A 13475-nucleotide genomic window follows, 5' to 3' on the forward strand; every position below is an offset into this window, starting at 1 on the left:
GTAGAATTCGGAAGTTAGCTAGTTCATAGATTGTTTTTAAATTGCACGGCAGCGCATTCCAGAATTGTGTGCTCAGGTAGGAAAAGGTTGACTCATGCGTTAGTTTGTATTTGAGGCCTTTACAGTTTGGGAAGTGAAGATTAAGGAATGTGCGGGATGATTTTTTAGCATTCCTGGGTGGTAGGTCTATCAGGTCTGAGTCAGCATGTAGACTGGTGCGTCTCCGTGAATAATTTTATGAACTAGGGTGCATATTTTGAACGTAATATGTTCTTTGAGTGGGAGCCAGTGCATCTTTTTTTCGTAGGGTTTTAATGATGTCACCACTAGGTAACAGACAAGAAACAGCAGGATTCAAAACATTCATATATGCTGACAGTGTTACCATATACATAAGCTTCAAAAAGAACATGCAAAACTTTGCTTAAATTTGATCGAAACGTGGGCCTCAGAATCCAGACTAAAGCTAAATAAAGAAAAAAACTAAATTCATGGTCATTACCAACCTATTTGACCAAAGCGACTACAACAGTTTCACAATTGACAACACTTCATTCACCGTTGACAATAATCTGAAAGTTCTAGGTGTAACTAGATACAAATCAATTTATGCATCCAGATTTTATTTACATAGGTACACAACTGTGGAACGCTTTCCCCCAAACCGTGAGTTCTATCCAAAACCATCTTAACTTTAGGAAACTATAGAAAACCAACTTGTTTAAGAAGGCCGACCCCCCCTGATCCAAATTAACTTCCTGCGACACAGCAAACTATGGACCGTACTAAACTTCTATCACTACCCCCTCTGTATTTCCTTGATGTTTTATACTGATGTTTGTTACATGCTTAATACTGTACTATGTGTTTGTATTACTGAACTGGAGCCTACCTCTACGGTATTGTGTGAGCCACATTGAGCCTGCAACTAAGTGGGATAATGTGGGATATAAATGTGTTAAATGAATAAATAACTATAAACTAACATTTAACATTCGATACTTGGGTTTCCTCAATAACCACAAAATGTTTCAGGTCTCTTTGTTAAACTAAAAAGGATCAGACCCTATTTTTCATCAGAAACGTTCAGACTATTGGTACAATCATTCACATTATCCCAATTCGATTATTGTAATGCCATATATGCTGGCTGTAAGGAGTACCTGTTGAAAAAACTCCAAACAGCTCAAAACACTGCAGGCAGGTTCATATACAAAATCTCATGTTTTCAAAGTGCCTCCCCATTTATTAATCAAATTCCACTGGTTTCCCATCAAAGCAAGAATTACCTTCAAATTATGTACCTTTATCTTTCAAATCCTAAATGGCACAGCTCCAGGCTATATTGTACCAAAGAAATGTTAAATGAGGCAAGAAACTCTGACTACGCCTCCCAAATTACAAAAAAGTGATCTACAAAACTGTCCACTCTGCAGACTTCACTTACCTAGGAACCAAATGGTGGAACTCCTTACCACCCAAAATAAGAAATATACAGGAATATACTAGATTGTTGATGTCGATCTGCGTTTTGGATCTGCTGGTTGCTTTGAGACATGGACTGTTGCTGAAGTCTAAATGGATCTTGATCAGAGTTTGCACAGCCTTTTCTTAAGTACTGTGTCTGAAATTGTTCAAGTAATTGTTTCTTCAGCTAAGCTCAGTGGATTCTAAATTAGTAAGCATTCCTGTTACTTTCTGGCAATTTCCTGAATGATAAATTTTGGCACTGTATTTATCAAGAGAACATTTGTGTATTTTTTGTTGTTGTGTGTCTTTTGTTTTTATTATTTTTTTTAGTGTTTCATGTTCTGCAGTACATGAAATGTATACTTGGTCTCATATTGCAAAAAGTGTATGTTTAGCTTTTTTAATCAAGTGTAAAATATATTTATTTTTCTTTCCATAGAAACGTGTGCAGAAAGAGCAAATACAAGAAATGATCCTTTAATAATGGGTCTGAGCCATAGATTATGGTTTGTGCCACACTTAAAAAGGTACTGTGTGGGGTTTTTTTAAATTTTCTCCTGAGAATTTAGAATTTTAATTGATGTTTTTCATGTTTTGTGACATCATAGGAATAACTAATGTTTTGTAATCCACCATGATCTAATATTGTATTGAGTGGAAAATATGCCTTTTAAAAAATGGCCATATAATTATGTTTAGTATTACATGTAAAATTCTTTCAGAACTTTCTAAGACCTAAGTCTGTATCATGTAAGCATGGGAGTTTTCTCATTGCTGTGGCTCTACTATTTCCCTCAATTTGTTTGCCTTTTCTTTTTTTGGTATGTCAAATGTGTGCACTGTAGCAGTCCCACTTCTGTTGGTGAATAAGATAAATCAGCCACTTAACCGGATAATGTCATCCAGTGTCAGTGGTGCAGATTGCTTTCTCAGTAGTATCAGAAGCTGGTGAATGTGGTATATTACTTGTTCAGCATCTGAGACCATTTCAAGGATTTTTGCTTCAGCCTTTATGGCCTGGTTTGCTTTGTTTTGGGTTTCAGGGCTTAAAGAAGTGCATGCTAAATTGGCCGGTGCCAGCCTTTTTGGGGAGACGGTAAAAGAATTGTTGAAACTATCAAATGTGATTGCACCCCCTTCAGCAGTGGTCTGTTGTGATCTCCATATTACACCTGTTTGTCTCTTACAGTGCTGCATCCATAGTGTGTCCGATTTCAAATATGAGCCCTGCAAGTGAGAATAAAATGTTTAATCCTGCAATATCTATCACATTGAACTACTGGGTGAATCTTTTTAGAATTTGCCTGTTCTGCATGTCCCCTACTGATCCTTTGGAATGAACCAGGGTGGAATAATTTGTTAAATAGACATATCTCCCCTGTGCTGGAAGGTTATTCCCAAACAGCATTACCTTTTTCCATTAAGGTTTCAAAGAAATCCCCTTGTTTGGTGTTGGTAGCATACAAACAAAGCTCATTTTCACACCATCTAGTTTCATGGTCAACAAGCGATATCTCTCTCCATATCAGACACTACAACATAACCTTGCCTTCCCCTCTTTCATAGTTTCAAGGCAGTTAGCTGGCATAGAGACATGGAAAAGCTCTGTGATGCATCAAGTATTCAGATCTCCTAATATGGGTTTCCTGGATTATTGTAACGTACTAAATGTAGGCTGTGGAGTAAATGTTTGTAAGAAGTTACACTCTTCGAAACACAGCAGCTCGATTAGTGTATTCTATTCCAGCTATTTGAAAACTATGCACTTTGATTTTTCACATTGAATATGGTCAAGCTCACAGAGATCAGACGTTGCTCTGATGCTTTTTGCCTCACTTTGTTACAAGGATCATTTAACGCTACAGTTTTAAAAAGAGACAGACATATTTTCTTTATAATTGGATAGAATTAAAAATCAACACACGTGAGAAGACTCCTGACGCAGGCCTGCACGCCGAAACACAGCTGTGTCGAGTCCCTTTCTCCCTGCTATCCTTTAATTATAAAGTGTGTATTTTTTATAAACAAGTGCCGTCTTTTTCATTTTTAATTCTTTTATGTATTTTTATTTTGAAATACAAATTTGATTTTTTTTTTTTTTTTTTTTTAATTTTGATTATTTTTGTTTTGTTAGTCATCTTCACTGTTTTGCTTTTTTTTTTTTTAACTTTTATTGTTACCAAATCATAATTTGGTCAGCTGGACAGTGTTGCCAGGTGGAAAAATTTTTTCCCACCCAATCCAGCACAAAACCCGCCCAAACCCGCCCCAACTCAAACCCCCCCCCCCCGCCGTCATCAACCCCCGCCTCCCCCGTCACCAGCCCCGCCTCCCCCATCATCGGCCCCGCCTCCCACGTCATCGGCCCCCACCCAAAACGTCACTAACCCCGCCCAAAAACGTCACTAACCCCGCCCCCCGCGGCCGAAAAAGCCACCCAAAAAACCGCCCTGAAGCCCAAAAAGCAGCCCAAAAAAACCGCAACCCGCCGCGGGCAAAAATTGCCCGCGGCGGGTCGCGGAAAATTGCCCAATTGGGCGGTAAAACCGCCCACCTGGCAACACTGCAGCTGGATGCTATCTTTTTGTTTTTTTTTGTTACATTTGTACCCCACGCTTTCCCACTCATGGCAGGCTCAATGCGGCTTACATGGGGCAATGGAGGGTTAAGTGAGTTGCCCAGAGTCACAAGGAGCTGCCTGTGCCTGAAGTGGGAACCAAAGTCCACCACCCTAACCACTAGGCCACTCCTCCACTCTTGAATTTCTCTGTCCGAATCCCAGAAAAGTACTTTACAGATCTATGTTATCAGCATCTTTTTCCTGTCAAGTGGCAAAATGATGGAATTTACCTAAACAGCTACAAAGAATTTCCCAAAGTTAAATTATAGGTGTTTAAGCTGACTCAACATGGCACCTTGTTTGTTTTTACCAGACGCATTCACTAAAGATATGTGTGACTGTCAAGTATCAGAACATAAGAGTTGCTATACTGGGTCAGACTGCAGGCCCATCAAGCCCAGTATCTTGTTTCCAACAGTGGCCAATCCAGGTCAGCAGTACTTGGCAAGATCCCAGAACCGTAAAACAGATTTTATGCTGCTTATCTTAGAAACAAGCAGTGGATTTCCCAAGTCCATCTTAATAACGGCTTATGGACTTTTCTTTTAGAAAATTGTTCAAACCTTTTTGAAACCCTGATAAGCTAACTGCTCTTACCACATTCTCTGACAATGAATTCAAGTTTAATTACACATTGAGTGAAAAAATATTTTCTCCAGTTTGTTTTAAATGTACTACTTAGTAACTTCATTGCATGCTCCCTAGTCCCTAGTATTTTGGAATGGGTAAACAAAACAATTCATGTCTACCTGTTCCAATCCACTCATTATTTTATAGATCTCTATCATATCTGCCCTCATCCGTCTCTTCTCCAAGCTGAAGAGCCTTAGCCATTTTAACTTTTCTTCATAGGGAAGTTGTCCCATCCCCTTTATTAATTTCGTCACTCTTCTCTGTACCTTATTTTAATTCTGCTATATCTTTTTTGAGATGTGGTGACTAGAATTGCACACAGAATTTGAGGTGCAGTCACATTATGGAGCGATAAAAGGCATTATAACATTCTCATTTTTGTTTTTCATTTCTTTCCTAATAATTCCTAACATTTTGTTTGCTTTCTTAGCTGCCGCCACACACTGAACAGAGGGTTTCAGCGTAATATCAACTGACACCTAAACCTTATTCCTGGGTAGTGACTCCCTAGTGTGAAACCTTGCATCACATAGCTGAATACAAATCCTAGCTCCCGACTCAGCTCCTAAGAAAAGATCTAGGTGTCATTATTTTATTTATTTATTAATTAGGGTTTATTTACCGCCTTTTTGAAGGAATTCACCCAAGACTGTGTACAATAAGGATAAATCAAGCATGAGCATTAGACAATTACAACAGTAAAAATATTCAAATAACAATACAACATATAGCATAGTATATTACTTACAATGTCAACACAATACGTAATAGAACATTTTAATTGACGGTGTAGGGCATAAGCAAAGATGGAACATGTAGATAGGTAAGAGAGAAGAGGAATTAGAAAATAAGGTGACTAATTTTAAAGAAAGTTGCACATAAGGTCAGAGAGATGGTTAAATATTATCTCTGCTTGGGTAGGAGTGGATAAACATGTCCTGCTTCGGTGTATGCAGCCCGTGTCACTCCTTGTGTGTGTGAGTGCGACTATACTTTAAAACCTTCTGCCCAGTGTGTGGCGGCAGCAAAAAAAAAAAAGCAAACCGCATGCTAGGAATTATTATGAAAGGAATGGTAAGACTATAATGCCTCTGTGTCGCTCCATGGTGCGACCTCAGCTTGAGTATTGCATTGAATTCTGGTTGCCATGTCTCATAAAAGATATAGTGGAATTAGAAAAGGTTCAAAGAAGAGCGACCAAAATGATAACAGGATGGAACTCCTCATATATGAGGAAAGGCTAAAGAGGTTAGGGCTCTTCAGCTTGGGAAAGAGATGGATGACGTGAGATATGATTGAGGCAGTGGCGTAGCCACAAGTGGGCCTGGGTGGGCCGAGGCCCACCCAGTTAGGGTTCAGGCCCACCCAACAGTAGCACACACTTAGCTCGGCCAGCTGGACTTCCCCCTGATGGTAACAAAAACACTGCTCTCCAAGATAGTAACATAGTAACATAGTAGATGACGGCAGAAAAAGACCTGCACGGTCCATCCAGTCTGCCCAACAAGATAAACTCACATGTGCTACTTTTGTGTATACCTTACCTTGATTTGTACCTGTCCTTTTCAGGGCACAGACCATATAAGTCTGCCCAGCACTATCCCCGCCTCCAAACCACCAGTCCCGCCTTCCACCATCGGCTCTGGCACAGACCGTATAAGTCTACCCAGCACCATCTCCGTCTCCCGCCACCGGCTTTGCCACCCAATCTCATCTAAGCTCCTTAGGATCCATTCCTAAGTGGCACCTGCGCATGCTCAGTTTTCAGCGCATGCTTCCTGCAGACTGCCAAGGTGGAGACAAACATTTTCCCACCAGCTGAGATTTTTTTTTTGCTGTTGGGAGGAGAACACTTGGTGCCCACCCACTTTTGCCTAGGCCCACCCAAAATCTGCTGTCTGGCTACGCCCCTGGATTGAGGTCTATAGAATCCTGAGTGGTGTAGAATGGGTAAAAGTGGAGTGATTATTTATTCTTTCAAAAAGTTCAAAGACCAGGGTACACTCAGTGAAATTACATGGAAATACTTTTAAAACAAATAGGAAATAGTTTTTCACTCAAAGAATAGTTAAGCTCTGGAACTTGTTCCCGGAGGATGTGGTAACCCTGGTTAGCATATCTGGGTTTAAAAAAAGAATTGGACAAGTTCCTGGAGGAAAAGTCATAAGAACATAAGACTAGCCATACTGGGTCAGACCAGTGGTCCATGTAGCCCAGTATCCTGTTTCCAACAGTAGCCAATCCAAGTCTCAAGTACTGGACAGAAACCCAAATAATAGCAGTATTCCATGCTACAATAATGGGTCTCCATGCTGAACTTGGGTACCAGGATTTATGCTAGGTTTTAGCAGGCATACTACTACCACTATTACTACTAATCATTTCTATAGTGCTACTAGACATTTGCAGCCACTGTACACATAATGCAGGTACTTCCTTTGTCTCTAGAGGGCTCAAAATCTATGGGGTGTGTGCTTTTTTGTTTTATAATCTGGTGCAATGGAGGGTTAAAATAACTTGCCCAAGGTCACAAGGAGCTGCAGTGGGAATTGAACCGAGGTCACCAGGATCAAAGCACGCTGCACTAACCACTAGGCTACTCCACTGCTTGCCCTGGGCTTGATAGCGTGGACTGTTGCTTCTATTTGGGTTTCTGCCAGGTATCTGTGACCTGAATTGGCCACTGTTGGCAGCAGGATATTGGGCTAGATGGACCGTTGGTTTTGGCCCAGTATGGCGCTTATGTTCTTATAGTTTGGGTTCCTCTTTCCTACTTGCATCACTTTGCACTTGCTCACATTAAAGGTCACTTGTCATTTGGAGACCCAGTCTTGCAAGGTCCTCTTGCAAATAATTTCCTTCTGTAGTTGTTGTAGTTAACCAAATGGAAACACCCAAAAAATGATGAAGAGTGACTTTTAGGGAAGGAGGCTGGGGATATATTTTAACTATCTTGGTGTTCTTCCTGCTTTTGAAAGCTAGAGAGATCCCCTTCCCCCACCACCATTCTAACACATTGCTGTCTCATCTCTGCCTTCTGCACCGTGTGCTCTTGGGGCCCAAGGAGAGACTGCTTGGCCTTATGGTGTGCCACCTTTCTCTAGCCCAGGGAGAAATAATCCAAGCCCTGTGGCCATTCTGTTCGCTTGGGGCTTGGTAAACAGATCTCTGATTTCACACTTCAGTTTCTCTCCTCTTATTGTCTGTGGATGGGTGTCTAGACTCTGTTCTCACTCTCTTCCTCATGCGCGGGTAGCGATGGGCAACCCCAGGCCGAGGAGGGAGACACGTGGGCGGAAAATCGCCCTCGGAAATCGGGGAAACCACCGCACTGCGGTATCCATGCTGCAAACCCGCTCCCATGCGCCCTCACGGCTACCCATCCCGCCACGACGTGGAAGCAGACATGCAGGTAAGCACGCAGGCACTCACCCCGACGAACTTGCTCCTGTGCTCGCCGCTGCAGCCTTAACCGCTGGCTAGTGTCCGCGTCTCCCTTCTCCCACACGCACGTGGACCTTCTGTGCTGCTGCTCGGACGCGCTGGCTTGCTGGCTGGTGCTCGGACGCCGAAGAGGCCGTCCGAGCTCAGCCCAGGGGTTTTAAACCCCCCCCCCCCCCTTTGATCCTGCCCCTCACAGCGGGGAGCACCTGCGAGGTGGGGTCCTGACCTCTCCCCCCTCGCTCGCTCCCCGCTGCTTGGGGCACGAGGGCCCATCGGTGCACGGCGCCATGTTAATGTTGGCTCCGTGCACCGATGGGCACTTCGCCTCGTTTATCTCTGATTTCACACTTTAGTTTCTCTCTTCTTATTGTCTGTGGAGGGGTGTCTAGACTCTGTTCTCACTCTCTTCCTCATGGAGGTCAGCTAGTTAAAGAAACGATGGAGGTAATCTCTACACCCATGCTGTGAGAAGAACATGTGTGGACCATGTATCAGCCATCTTATTACAGTGGTTTCTATAACTTTAGTTATATGGTCTTCCTCCCCCGGCATGCATGCTCCATTTTATCACAAATTTTTGTTTACCGCACACTTTTTCTTGAAACTTCTTTCTCAGCAGCTGTGCCTTTTATTTCCAAAGCAGCTTAACCATGTGTGCCGTTTTTAAGCACCCGCACAGCCAGTTGTTAGGTTATAGATAGATATAACTCATTCTAAGTCTCTTCACCATAAAGAGGAAGTTACAGGAGGTCATGCTTGTTTAAAGCCCTTTTTCATTTTGTCAGCGAACGCTTCCCCCTACCCCTCCCCAACCACCATTTCTTAGCAGAAATGAAGTACAGTGCTATTTCGGTGTTTAACCACAACTGAAAGGCAACTGTAATTGCCTGGGAAAGGGCTGAGAAAAACACAAGAACACAGACTATGTAAGGAAGATGGTGTACGTAAATAAGACCAGTGAAAAAGGAAGGGCGGTCATACCTCGTTTTACTGAAGGAGGCTGCTTCTATGATGAGAAAGCAGGAGAAACCTTTAATAATAAATCTTACACATAACTTGCCCGTCTCCTGTCACCTCTTATCTAATCTCCTGTACCATTTTTACCAGTCAATTTACTGCTGAACAGGCCCTTTTCATGATGAAAATTTCTAGACTGGGAAGCCATGTTAGAGGGGTCATTACTAACCTGCATTAAGATAATAACGTATATATTTGCCATTTAATGTGCATTATTAGTCTTTATTGCACAACACAAGCAAAAAGGTGGAAGTCAGCAAATGCATGCATAGCACTACATTGTTAATTAAGTAATGCAGCTTGTGTTTGAGCTTCGCGTCTACCCTTTCCACTCCACTCGTTATTTTATAGACCTCTATCATATCTCCACTCAGCCGCCTTTTCTCCAAGCTGAAGAGCCCTCGCCGCTTTAGCCTTTCCTCATAGGGAAGTCGTCCCATCCCCTTTAGCATTTTTGTTTCCCTTCTCTGCACCTTTTCTAATTCCACTATATCTTTTTTTGAGATGCGGCGACCAGAATTGAACAGAATATTTGAGGTGCAGTCACACACAAAAAATAGACTGGGGCTCCTTGAGATGGATCTGTTTGAATGGTGGAACTTCCAAAAGACCTTTTCTGAGATGAACGTAAAGGCCTAGTTATATAATAGAGTCTTAAAGTAGCAGCAAGAGAAGTTGATAGTTCACTGTATGATGCCTTGTAAACCAAGGTTAAAATCTTAAATGGACTTTTAGTTTTTTGGCAGACTCAATGTAGCTTTACCAAGGTAGGTGAAATGTGCTCATAACGAGAATCTCATTAATAGGCATGCTGCTAAGTTTTTTATGAACGAAAACAATATGCTGGTAGGCCCCCCCCCAAAAAAGGGAATTTCAATAATTTAAAATGAGGTAAAGCCAAGCTCTGAATAACTAATCTAAAATTATCAGTACTCAATAAGTCTTTGAATTGTTGAACTAAACTCACCTTGAGGAAAATTCTCATGAACTTGCCTTATAGTTTTTAATTGTGTTCTTGTTCTCAAAATAATGTAATTCATCCACTATTGGACTATCAAGTCCACCAACAAGACAATTTGTTGTTAACAATCTTGTACAGGTGCTTGTCAAAAATAAAATAAGGCCTTTGGCAGCTTGACCCCCAAGTGGGACCCCTATTGGGCAGTTTTACATGGTGTTCTTTTCCTGTTCCATTAAGGACAACTGAAGACGGAGCTTCTTTTATCAAGCCGTTCTAGCAGTCCCTGGCGCGATACCGTTGACCAAGCCTATTCACGTTGACTGGGCTTCGTTGGCATTTCTGTGCGGGAACCTCTACTGTGGCTTGATAAGATGCCCTTATGGGCCAGATTCTATATATGGCGCTTAAAAAAAAAAAATCCACACGGAAAACATTCCCGCCTAAGTGTATTCTATAAGATTTAGGTGCGATATATAAAATGTGCTGCTTATATCCCAGCGTCTAAACTACATGCCTCCATTTACCCCAACAAAAACATGGTGTAAATCGCTGTGCATAGAATTACGTGGACTGGGCCTTATTCTACAGCAATGAGTGTAAATTTGAGAATGCCCATGGCCATTCCCCTTTTGAACTGCGTGCTTTAGAATTAAAACACAGTTCAATACAGATTATGCTTAACAAATTATGCATGCATTGTAATTATTGCCAGTTAGTGCTCATTATTGCTTGTTAAGTGCTGTTAAAAAATGCTGTTTGGCTTAAGCCAATTAACTTACGCGTGTTCGTATGGAATACGATTAGATTTCAGCATGGAATACTAGGCGCAATATATAGAATCCAGCAGAATGTGTTTAAAAAATTTTGTTGGACTTCATTTTTTTTTCATCTTCTGTTTTTTTGTCTTTTTTTTTTTATTATTTCTCATTTGTAATCTGTATTTTGTGTTATCTGCTTTGAACCTATTGATGGGAGTTGGCGGATTACAAGCACCATTACCATTTTGACTTGGGGTTCTTGAGCAGGAGCAACTGGGGATACCTGCCCACCCTCTGGTCACCAGTGAAAGCCCTGATAAGTTATTGGGAAGGGAGGGGTGGTGGACTTTTCTTCACAGCTCCTTCAAGAGGTAGCGGACTTGACTTGTGGCCTTCTACATGCATTTCTGCAGCTAGGAATACAATACCTGCAGCAATGCAAATTGACATTTAGCACAGGAATCACTAACCTATGGTACTGAGGTACCACTGGCTAGTGACTGTGATAAATATCCTTTCCTTAAAGTGTATTATTTTACCATAGTTCTGTAACTACCCCTGTTGGCCTGGAGAGGCAAAAATGGGAAGTTCCACCAGTCTTATTATTCTTAAATCTGTTCCTTTGCACCCACACATGCCCTTTGAAGATATTTAATATGTCTTTTACTGCTCAGAAGTATTAACATAAAAATAGCATAAATTGAATGTTAGTAGCATAACACTTGCTCACTAACTTGACAGTTTATTTTTTTCCTATTTCCTATCACATCTAAAATGGGGCTTTTTTTCTTGGTATTTTCTATGTTTTGTTGCCTTGGTCATACCTCATGGATGAATTAATTTGTGTCAATGTACTTAAGTAGAGGAGTGTGGTAGCCGTGTTAGTCCACTCTTAAGGTTATCAATAGAAATCAAACAAAAGAAGATGATACCTTTTTTATTGGACATAACTTAATACATTTCTTGATTAGCTTTCGAAGGTTGCCCTTCTTCCTCAGATCGGAAATAAGCAAATGTGCTAGCTGACAGTGTATATAAGTGAAAACATTCAAGCATTACTATGACAGTCTGACAGGGTGGGAGGATGGGGGTGGGTAGGAGGTATGCATGGGGACATCAAAGCATATCATTGATATTCTAACAGGATGGGTGTGGATAGGTGAGGGGTGGGGTGATCAACAGAGACATACAGCTTTATGGTTTATAATGGGCTAGGAACCCCAGATCCTTGTTAAGTCCTTTCTGTTGGGTGTTAAAATATTCAATCATTCTGACTTCAAAGGTCTTACGTTCTTGTATGGTTTTAAAGTTACCTTTGAGGATTCTCACTGTGAAATCACTGGTACAGTGTCCTGGTCCTGTAAAATGTTGACCAACAGGCGTGGGAACCCTGCTGGCACCAGTATTGTTCATATGATGTCTATGTAAATTGAATCTTGTCTTAAGCATCTGGCCTGTTTCTCCAATATAGCATCCTTCGTTACATTTTTTACACTGAATGATATATACCACATTGGAAGATGAGCAAGTGAAAGATCCCTTTATGTTGAATGATGTCAATGTACTTGAAAGTTGTCAGAACAGCAGATATGTAAAAACAAATGTGCATACTTTGCTGGGTTTCCTATAAAATAACAGAACTGGCAGATAACTATTTTTAAATAATCAAATACTGACTGAAATTATCTTCAGTTGCAGTTTTCCATTCATTCATGTAAACTTTGACATATTAAAGCTGCACCTGTGCAGCCATCATGGTATCAGAACCATATGCGGGCACCGGTACCTAACAGCTCCAGCCCCTCAAATACAAACTGTTCTGGTTTGCAAGATATCCACAATGAATGTAAACTGGTATTCTTTTTATATGCTTAGCATAAGCATTAGACTACTGTTAATCATGAAAACTGCTTTCAGAGGCCAGTTCATCATTTTTGTATTACATTTCTGTCTTTATCAAGAGCTTTCAGTCTAAGTGGGAGATAAAGTAAAGCCACAAGAGATGTCATTTGGAGAAAGTTTTACATCTCATTTCTCCAATCATTAGGCTTTGCTTAAAGTTAGGATATTTATATGAATAGACATGAACTGAAGCATAAAACCTAGCAGATTTAGAACTTAATTTTGAAAGTGGCCACTTAAGTGGCTGAGGCTGGTATACATATGAAAAAGAGAGTACATGTATCCTTTCCCTTGTAAAGTTGGTGTTTTATATGTGCAGCTAGTGGCACTGGAGCAGACATAAATAAACATGCGTCTCTGCTGGTTTATTCGCCTGTACTTTGTATTTTACCCTTACCACCACCACCACCACCTGCCGTATCGAAAATCACCCAACTGTCAGCCTTACGAGCTTGATTGCTACCTTTTAGTGTTCACTTGCAGCTGTCTCTTACATCAAGTGAGATTTTATCAGCATTTTATCTGTATGTCTTCATTAAGTGTGTAATCAAATATAGGTGCTACCTTAACATGGTTAGTAGGATTGTTCTTCTAATGGTTTAGAACAGGGGTAGGCAACTCCGGTCCTCGAGAGCCGCAGGCAGGTCAGGTTTTCAGGATATCCACAACG

General features: G+C 41.1%; 1 protein-coding gene across 3 annotated transcripts in view; it reads left to right on the plus strand.

Moving 5' to 3' along the window:
- TAOK3 (TAO kinase 3) overlaps positions 1-13475 on the plus strand; it is a 188713-nt gene that overhangs the window by 23381 nt on the left and 151857 nt on the right. For all 3 annotated transcript variants that reach the window (XM_030220132.1, XM_030220130.1, XM_030220131.1), the window contains exon 2: positions 1910-1997. The gene's annotated coding sequence lies outside the window, so the exon portion shown is untranslated. The remainder of the gene's footprint in view (positions 1-1909; positions 1998-13475) is intronic.

The sequence above is a fragment of the Microcaecilia unicolor genome, chromosome 11 (assembly GCF_901765095.1).
Source record: "Microcaecilia unicolor chromosome 11, aMicUni1.1, whole genome shotgun sequence".
Taxonomy (NCBI): Eukaryota; Metazoa; Chordata; class Amphibia; order Gymnophiona; family Siphonopidae; genus Microcaecilia; species Microcaecilia unicolor.